Genomic DNA, 9926 nt, shown 5'->3' on the forward strand with positions numbered 1-9926 from the left:
ATCATCTCTCAGAGGGAAATACGACCCATTATGTTCCTCATCAGATGAGGACCTTTCAAATCCATCTTCAGCATTCATTTCTCTGACTTCCTCATTCCTTGTTTCCTTTCTTACCCGTTTCTGATTTGTTTGGGTTCTGGTCACAGGACAATGAGGGGTCTTTTTTCTGTCTTCGGGGGTTGGCAACCTCACAGACTCTCGTATGGTAAACAGGTGGTCTCTATGAAGTGTCCGTATACCTCCCATTCCTTTTTCAGATTTCAATCTGTAAACAGGTAAGTCTGGCAATTTATTCACCACAATGTATGGCAATGGATTCCACCTATCCTGTAACTTGTGTTTTCCTGTCAATCCCAGATTCTTTATCAACACTCTGTCTCCTTGTTCCAGAGTATGATGTCTCACTCTACTGTCAAAGTTTTTCTTGTTTCTATCATGGTTCTTTTGTGAAGCTTCGGATGCAAGTTTGTACGCATTCTGCAGTTCTTTTTTCTTGCTCTCCACATACTGCTGGTACTTCACTGCATCCTACCCATCAGCAGAAGTGTTAAAGCATACATCAATGGGCAAGCTGGCTTATCTTCCAAACATGAGTAAGTATGGCGAATAGCCAGTAGCATCATTCTTCGTTAAGTTGTACGCGTGGACTAGTTGACTGATGCTCTGACTCCATTGTGACCTTTTTGCGGGATCCAAAGTTGCTAGCATTGACAGTAGCGTCCTGTTGAATCTTTCTGGTTGTGCATCACCTTGCGGGTGATAAGGTGAGGTTCGAGACTTACGGATGTCTAACATCCCCAAAAGGTCTTTGATAAGGCGACTTTCAAAGTCTCGCCCCTGATCGGAATGGATTGGCGAAGGTAATCCATAATGCACAAAGAATTTCTCAAACAAGGTCTTGGCTATAGTCATAGCTTTTTGATCTTTGTACGGGAAAGCTTGGGCGTAGCGGGTGAAATGATCTGTTATGACCAACACATTTGCGATCCCTCGGGAGTCTGGCTCAATAGACAAGAAGTCTATACAAAATAGGCCGAGTGGACCTGTACTTGTGATTTGACTCAATGGAGCAGCTCGTTGTGGAATTGACTTCCTTGCGATGCATCTCCCACAGTTCTTGACGTAACTCTCAATTTCAGTGTTCATTCTCGGCCAGTAAAATCGTTCCTTTAGGAGTTCATTCGTCCATTCAACTCCAAGGTGTCAAGTGTCATCGTGTAGGGAGCGCAGGACCATCCGACGGTATTTCTCAGGTAAGACTAACTGTTGTCTTTTGTCTCCAGACTAACTGTTGTCTTTTGTTCACCACTCTGAAGAGAAGGTGATTCTTCACAATCAGCTTGAGACTTAGTCTTTGCAGGAACACTATGCTTTGTTACGGCCTGCTCGTTTCGGCCGTAAATAAATTAAACAAGTACACCAAAATGATTTGCAAGATTTTATTTGTCCTCCAAAATCACACTTAACTGAATATAACAAAGTCTAGGGTTTCAAATCAAAAGGGGAAAATCATAATCCAGTTGGGGAGTAAAAGAAGGCCAGTATGGGCTGTAAATCAAAGGTTCGAATGACCTTGCCAGAGGCTGTCAATCCTCTGGACGAAGGTGAAGAGGAAATGTTCAATCCAAGGTTTTATCCTCTTCATAATTAAGGATAATGAAGAAGCAGGGGTGTGCGATCTCCCACGCTCTCTCTGAGCAAAACCGCCACCAGCAGGCGAGCAAGCGGAACGCAGGGTCGTAACACCTCCCTCCAAAAGAAAAAGATTCGGCCACGAATCTAAAAATCAAAAACAAGAAAAGACAATTAGGCACAACCCATAACAAGCGCAATAGCATTCTGAATGTCGTCTTCTCTTCATTCTTCAGGACCTCTGGGCCCTAGAGATGCAAAGAAAAGAAATGAACGCAGAGATTAGGTTATGCTCTAGAAAGTGTGTCAGCTATGACATTATTTTTCCCTCGGATGTGTTGAATCTCAAGATGGAAAGGTTGTAAAATGAGACTCCATCGCATAAGTCGCTGATTTCGATTTCTCATTCGATTCAAGAAAACCAATGGATTATGATCCGTATAGATGATAATCGCTGCAGCGATTCACCCTAGGTATACCTCAAAATGTTGCACGGCCATCACTAGGGCGAGAGCTTCCTTCTCAATGGTAGAGTATACCTGTTGATGTCGATTAAACTTTTTTGAAAAGTAACTTACTGGATGTAGAACCTTGTTCAAACCCTCCTGTAAGAGAACAGCGCCCGCACCACAAGCACTTGCATCGATTGCAAGGCTAAAAGATTTCTCAAAATCCGGGGCTGTTAACCTTCTGAGGTTGACTATCACGCGGGCGCGATAAGTCTCGCTTTTTTTCTTATCAGTGCAAAAGAAACTCAAAATACTCTGTTGATTTTGATCTTACATATTAAGTGTTGTACATAATAAGATCATGATAAGTGTCTACTTTTTTGTGGATACTCACAATAAAAACAAAGTGTTGTGCTTTTCGCCAAATAAAGAAAAACAAATATGATGCGCGTTCTGCCTTCTCTCTGTCAGTTAATGCCATTCTGAAATGCGTCCGAAATTCCACAAATACTTGTCATACAGGCATGAGTGTTTTTCCATAATGAAGCTTGAACTCTCTTCTTTTAAATGAATTAATTTATATAAAAAAACAAATATTCTCAGTTTATGTAATCTGTATGAAAAGAGAGATGTCAGTCTTTTTCTTTCCAGCTCATTATACCTAATTACGCGTTAATGTGCCACGCCCACGGAGAGCGCGCGGTATTCAAACGCAAATGATCTAAGGCAAGCCATTCAAACATGCCAACGCCCACCAGCTGGATTATAGAACACATCATGTTTAGTAAGTATCTCACTACAGCTGTGTACACAGCGTATCCCTACGCTGTGCGCAATAATACTATCTAATAACCCTGGAAAATTTACCAGAAGTGCTGGTAGTTTCATTTCGAGGAGCAACGGATCCAGCTGATGTAGTAAGTCATTTATTCTTTAGTGTTTTGTTCTAATCGTGATATTGAATAGTGTCTTACTGTAAACCGCAAAAAGACTGTTTAAATATGAATTGCGTGTCTGTGTGTAGGCTAAATGATGAATGAACGGCATAGGCGTGCACGCTGTTGTTTACTACAGTTATACAGCTGTGCTGTTCATTCACTCTTGCACCTAAATTAGTAGAAGTTATGTTTACATGAACACATCCAAACTATATTGCTATAGCCTACTAAGATGAGTAAAAATAGACTGAAATATGTTGAAATAAAATGTCTGTATAAGCAACAAACTGCAAATTCACATGTATATGCTAATATATCATACACAATATGTTACAGACAAAATATGAATGTTTAGACAAGATTTTGTGATTAGTTTTGGATAGATTATAAAGTTTTGACTGTAAAAAAGACTACTGTCACATTAAATAGGTACGCTTTTGTTCACCAATTTCTGCTCATAGTTAAATATACTATAGTATGATGTTTTGTCAAAAATAAAGTAGGTATATTGAATTATCAACTAAGATGTTATTATAGTGTTTGTTTCAATATTCAAACTAATGAATCCTTACCTTTTTTAATACGTATGATAAAATGTATACTTTTTACAAAGAAATACACTTGAAATATTTTTAAAATTGTAATTGTTGTTGTAATTGTAACCTATTTGCAATTGGTTACAATTTCTAATTGTAAAATATGTATATATAGATCATTTCTTTTGTCCTTGCATTCTTTGGGATCCTGTGACACACCTGTGTGAAAGGGCTAATTAATATGCAGCTCATTATGTATGTGGCACATTATACGGCCTTTGTCTTCTCAGGTGTGAACACGCCTCCACGCATATTGCCTTTCCAAACAAAAGGTGTCATATAAAATTTAAATCAATGTATTGTTTTGTGTAAATGATTAGGCGGGATGATTTTCAGATCATTTTGAAGCAAAAATTCTAGGCAACAAAACTCATTAGTCAAAAGTCTTGTGGACACATATTTAGTATGCGTTTTGTGGCCTTATTTCAGACACTTTAAGTTTTAGTTTTTTCAATAACCATGCATAGACATTATTCTCTAAAAAATACAAACATGAACATACATATTGCTCACATATTACGGTAGCCCCGTTTGTGCTATATAGAGGGAATTTACACCTTTGCCATTAACATGTTTATAAATAACTGAAAAAAGCACAAATGTCAGAGCATGTCAGAACACCTCAAGGACCCCAAAAACCCCTTAGACCTCTGAGGGTTAAAACAGGGGCACACGCCACCAACGCTTTACAATTTTCAAAAGCCTGTTGACAGAGCTGAGACCACGCAAAAGTCAACTTTGGACTCAATAAATCGGTAAGAGGTGAGACTACACTGGCAAAATTTTCGCAATTCATGACGAGTGATGGGTACGGGAAAGTCACAAATGTTTCCCGTTTCCCACGACTTTACCTAAATAGGTAACGGTTGCCTTCGCGAATTCCGATTTAGCAAGGTTTATGGTAAGATTAGCCTTTGCTAAACGAGAAAACAATTCTTTAATCTGATTAAGATGTTCAGACCAGGAGGAATTATACAACACCATGTCGTCAAGATATGCCTCACATCCTGACATTCCATACAGTATACGATTTACAAGACGCTGGAACGTCGCGGGTGCATTTCGCACTCAGAAAGCATAACTTTATACTGCAGGAAAACATCAGGTGTGACGAAGGCGGATAATTCCTTCGCTTGACTAGTCAAAGGCACCTGCCAATATCCCTTTAAGAGATTGAACTTACTAAAATATCGGGCAGAGCCAACATGATCGACGCAGTCATCAATTTGAGGCAAAGGGAAGCAATCCGGCTTAGTAACAGAATTAAGTTTTCGATAATCTGTGCAGAATCGATATGAGCCATCAGATTTATTTACTAGAACACAAGGGGAACTCAATGAACTGAAACTAGATTCAGCCAGATCATGAGCAAGTAGATAGTTCACCTCTTGTTTCAGCAAATCACTTATAAAAGGATTGACTCAATATGCGTTCTGTTTAACCGGACACGAGGCTCCCACGTCAATATCGTGTTCTATGATAGAAGTACGACCAGGAACATCACGGAAAAGAGAGGGAAATGACATCACCAACTCAGTGACATCACTCCTCTCCTTCTCTGTCAGATAAGAAAGATGGGAGGAAAGATTAAGAAGAATCTCGGAGTTTTTAAGTCGTCCGTCGACCTTTTCTCGAGAAAGAAAACTCTCATCCTCATCAGCATTCTCCAAAGAATCCTTACTCGGGCTACGAAAGGAAGATGACAATTCTGGAAAAGAATCACAAGAGTTTACCACATTAACAGTAACGGAACGAACAGGAGCTATGTACAATTTCAACAGATTACTGTGACATACTTTGACGTTCTTTCTCCGATCAGGAGTATTCAACAGATAGTTATTATCGGAAAGACGTTTAACTATCTTGTAAGGCCCTGTAAATTTAGCCTGAAATGGATTTGCAGGTAGAGACAATAAAGCCAATACTTGTTCACCCACCTGAAATTCTCTTAATTTAGCTTTTCTGTCAAAGCGTTGTTGCATTTTTATTTGAGACTTTTTCTTTTTAGCAAGAGCTCGTGCCTCATATAATATACGGCGGAATCCACTCCCATAATCTGAAATATTTTCAGAAGGTTTAGACATTCACCACTCATCAGATAACACAGCCATAGGTCCTCGCACTACATGTCCGAACACTAATTCTTTTGGGCTAAACCCAAGACTTTCTTGGATTACCTCACATATCACTAACAACATCCACGGCAGACCTTCTTCCCAATCTGCATCGAGTTACACACAATATGACCTCAAAAGGGACTTCAGGGTTTGATGAAACCTCTCAAGAACTCCTTGACTCTGTGGATGATAAGCACTAGAAATATTGTGTTTCGCTCGAAGTTGACGCAGGTCTTTTGAGGAACTGTTTCGACATGAAGTTCGAACCCTGATCAGATTGAATAACTTTGGGTATTCCAAAGGTCGACATGAAATTAGTAAGGGCCATCAAGACTTTCATCAAGATTTTGTGGTAATGGACCTTAATGGATAAACAGTAGGAAAACGGACCAACACAGTCAACTATCAAATACTCGAAAGGAGTGGAACCGACGGAAATAGGCTGCAACTGAGCAACAGGTAACTTTTGATTTGGATTACCGGTGATCTGGCATGTATGACAAGATCGAATATGTGTTGCCACATCTCGTTTCACCTTAGGCCAGTAGAACTGTCGCAAGACCCTTTCATACGTTTTACGAACTCCGGTATGACCAGCAAGTCCTTGATGAGCCAGATGCAACACAGATTCCCTCACTGTAAAAGGAACCACAATCTGAGTTTTAGGTTCTAGAGAAACATCTTCATGCAGCACCATTTTCCGACAAAGCAGACCATCATCAAGTAAGTACGAAGACGACTGAGGATCAGAACATTTCTTAGACCCTACTTCAGAGAATAAGGTTTTAAGACTGTTGTCGCTCTGTTGAGCTCTAATCAAATCCTGTCGAGAAATCTGTAACGAAGTCAGAGAACAATCAACATCAGAGAGATCAACATTAGTTTTCTCAGGAGTGGACAGAACCTCTGATGTATCAGTAGATTCAAGTCGCAACACTGTCGAATCTTTCTGATCAGAAGACAACGAAGAACAGGATTTCAGGTCTCTCTGCTCAGGACATTTGGACACATCAGATCCTGAGACACCTGTATGAACAGTATAAAAGAAGGTGTCATGCAGTGGAACTTCAACTTCATTTTCAATTAATGGATTATCCATTGATCGAGTAACTGCACAAGCTGGAAACAAATCAGGAAATTCTCTACAATTTCCAACATCAGATTTCTTAGGTGTAGATGCTATTATGGGTGGAGCTGCCACATCACTCCTTCCCCAAATATTCTCACCAGCTAAATCATTTCCCAAAATGAATGTAATCCCAGGAACTGGAAGTGCAGGACGAACACCAACTATTACTTCACCAGATACAATGGCAGAGGAAAGATGGATTCAATGCAAAGGCACTTCAGTAAACCTCATCTCAAACCCTCGCACTAATACATGAGTTCCAGTAGCGGTTTCAGAAGTAAAAGGCAAAATTCCTTCTGAAAGAAACAACTGCGCAGCTTCCGTATCTCGAAGAAGACGTACTGGCACCGTTTCGTTTGAACCAGGCAATGACACATTTCCCTCAGTGATAAAGGGTGCATAATCAACAGAAGAAGTTATACACTGATCAACAGATTTATCATTAGAACTAGATGAATGACGATCTTTCTCATCACAGGTGTCAATAATCAATGATGAAGTAGAAACCAAGGCAACAGATTTCGACAATCTCTCTTTCTTCTTAAGAGTAAGACAGTCCGATATTTTATGACCAGGCTTCTTACAATAAAAACAAACGATACTCGGTTACTAACGTAACCTCGGTTCCCTTTCAGTCGAGAACGTCAGACGTAGTCGACGGTCGACTGAATTGGGATCTCGCTAGAGAGCCTGTCTTCTTCGAGTACTATTGAACGAGCCAATGTAATTGGCGTGCGTGATTCGCATCAGACACTCCGCCCCCGCGGCGCGGGTATAAATACGGAAGTGGATGCACGCACTAGTTGCCTTTCGCTTCGGAGCCGATCGTTTGATGTCTCTGAGAGTGCTGTTGTCTACAACGAGCGAGTGTGTCGGTGTTCTTCAGGAAGACTCTCCCAGTGCTGGTGTTCTACAGCGCGAGTGCAGCGGTGATCGCGAGCTTTGAGCTCTCAACTGCTGTTTTAACAGCAACAAATTTCTAAATGTTTGTGTGTGTTGATGGCTGGTTAGAGGGCGGAAAAGTGAGTGCTTCACTGTTTCAGTTCTCTGTTCAGTGTTGCCGCGGTCATTCCCCTGTGTGCTCCGGCACTGGTGACGGTCCTATTTTCTGAAAGAGCAACACGGGTGCGTTTGCGTCTTTTTCAAGATGTCATTCCGCCCGTGCGTTTCTGGGTGCGGTCGTTCCCTGTCTCTCTCTGATGGTCACAACTGTTGTGTCACGTGTTTGGCTTACAGCACGCTGAGACAGCTTTGGTGGACAGCTCATGTTTTCACTGTGGGAACATGACTGTCGCAGTGTTGAGGGCGAGACTCGCCTTCGTTCGCGGAGAGCGAGTCCCCATTACCATGCCCCACCCTCGGGTGCTGTGTGGGATGGGTGACCGGAGGATAGTGTTGGATGTCCCGCCCGGTAACCATTCCCTGTGGGCTCCTCACTCCTCCCTTCCACTGCAACCACTGGAGCCTCCTGTGTTGTCTGCTGGTCCATCTGTAATGGGTGGGCCAGCGGTTTCACTCGGGGCTCCCCTGGAGGACAGGACGCCGATTGCAGCATCGGAGGGTGAGCTGACTTCTAGAGATGATGACTCGGCTTCATTGTCTCCCTCCGGGAGTTCAATGTTGCCCGAGCCGGATCCAGACTTATCAATAATGCTGAAACGGGCCGCCGAGGCTGCCGGGCTCGAGTGGAACCTCCACCGTGTCCCGTTCAGTCTCGGTTGGAATCTGGAGTTTGGTATCTTGGGGCGGGCCGCGCTGGTTCTCAGCTCGCCGCCCCAGTGCCTTTCTTTCCCGAAATGCATGGAGAGCTTATCAGGTGGTGAACAGCATCTTTCTCTGCCAGAAACTGCCTGAATAGCTTTTCCCCCTCATTACCCTTGATGGAGGAACGGTGAAGGGTTGCGAGGTGTCCCTCCATTGGAGCGGTCTGTCGACACAGGTGCACCTGTGTCCGGCGGCCGCTCCCTTTTGGGGGGATCCTCGTCTCCCCCCTAAGGCCTGTGAGTTTCGTCTGTTCCGACGGGCAGAGCTTACAAAGCCTGTGGGCAAGCCCCTTCCTCTTGCGTGCCATGGTGTTGCTGCAGGCTAGGGCACCCATGGCATGCACGAGGGTAATCCAGACCGTGCGCTCATAGGTGAGCACCGCATTCCATCCGACCTCACCCTCCGGGGTACGGGTGTCGTAGCGTGCGTGATCGGTCTGGCGATGTCCACCTTGGTGGTCCAGGAGCGCCTTCGTTGGCTCAGCCTGGTTGGTATGGCGGATGCGGACAAGGTTCGGTTCCTGGTCTCCCCAATTTCCCAGGTTGGGCTGGTCGGCGACGCGGTGGAAAACTGCATCAAACAGTTCTCTGCCGCTCAAGCGCAGACGGAGGTCATCCGGCACATCCTGCCCTGGTGGCCAGCTGCTGCCTCCACCCGCCGCCGGTGGCAGCTCCTCCGCCTGCTCGTCGCCGTGGGCGTTCTCCGGCCGCCGCTCCTGCTGGCCCTCCGCAGCAGCCTCCACCCAGGCCTCAGCATGGAGCCGGCCGCAGTAGAGACGCCCAGCCCGCTCCAGGCGCTGCCAAGCCAGGTTGCGGAAAAAAAAAGCGGAGCAAGCGGTACCCACACTTCAAAGAGAGAGCAATTTCATCTGTTCCTGGGTCCCAAGAGGGCCAGTCTGGCGGGTGTGACCCTGTATAGCCTTACACCCCTCAGCTCCCCCTTGGTCGCCAGCAGGCAGCTTGGTGCGTTCGAGGACCCGGTCATCCGCCTTCTCACGCGCCCCCTGCTGCTTGTGGAGACAGGTAAGTGTTGCACAGCACACTAACACCACTCTCTCTACTTTGCTGCCCCACCTCAGGCTCGGCTACCCCGCTCAAGTCAGTGATAGTCATCACATTAGGTGTTGAGCAGACGTGCTCCTGAAAATTCAGTGATATTCATCACACCGAGTGTTGAGCAGTGCTCCTGACTTGTGCGTGCTTATCTTATCCTGCTGGCGAAGGATTTGATATAGCCGCTCCTCCAGCCGGTACGAAGGCCAGTTGTAAACTCGTTCTTCGTGCTACTAGGGGGTGGGTCGT

This window comes from Siphateles boraxobius, unplaced genomic scaffold (assembly GCF_051911475.1).
Source record: "Siphateles boraxobius isolate OS27281-9 unplaced genomic scaffold, OSU_SipBor_1 11, whole genome shotgun sequence".
In the NCBI taxonomy this organism is placed as follows: Eukaryota; Metazoa; Chordata; class Actinopteri; order Cypriniformes; family Leuciscidae; genus Siphateles; species Siphateles boraxobius.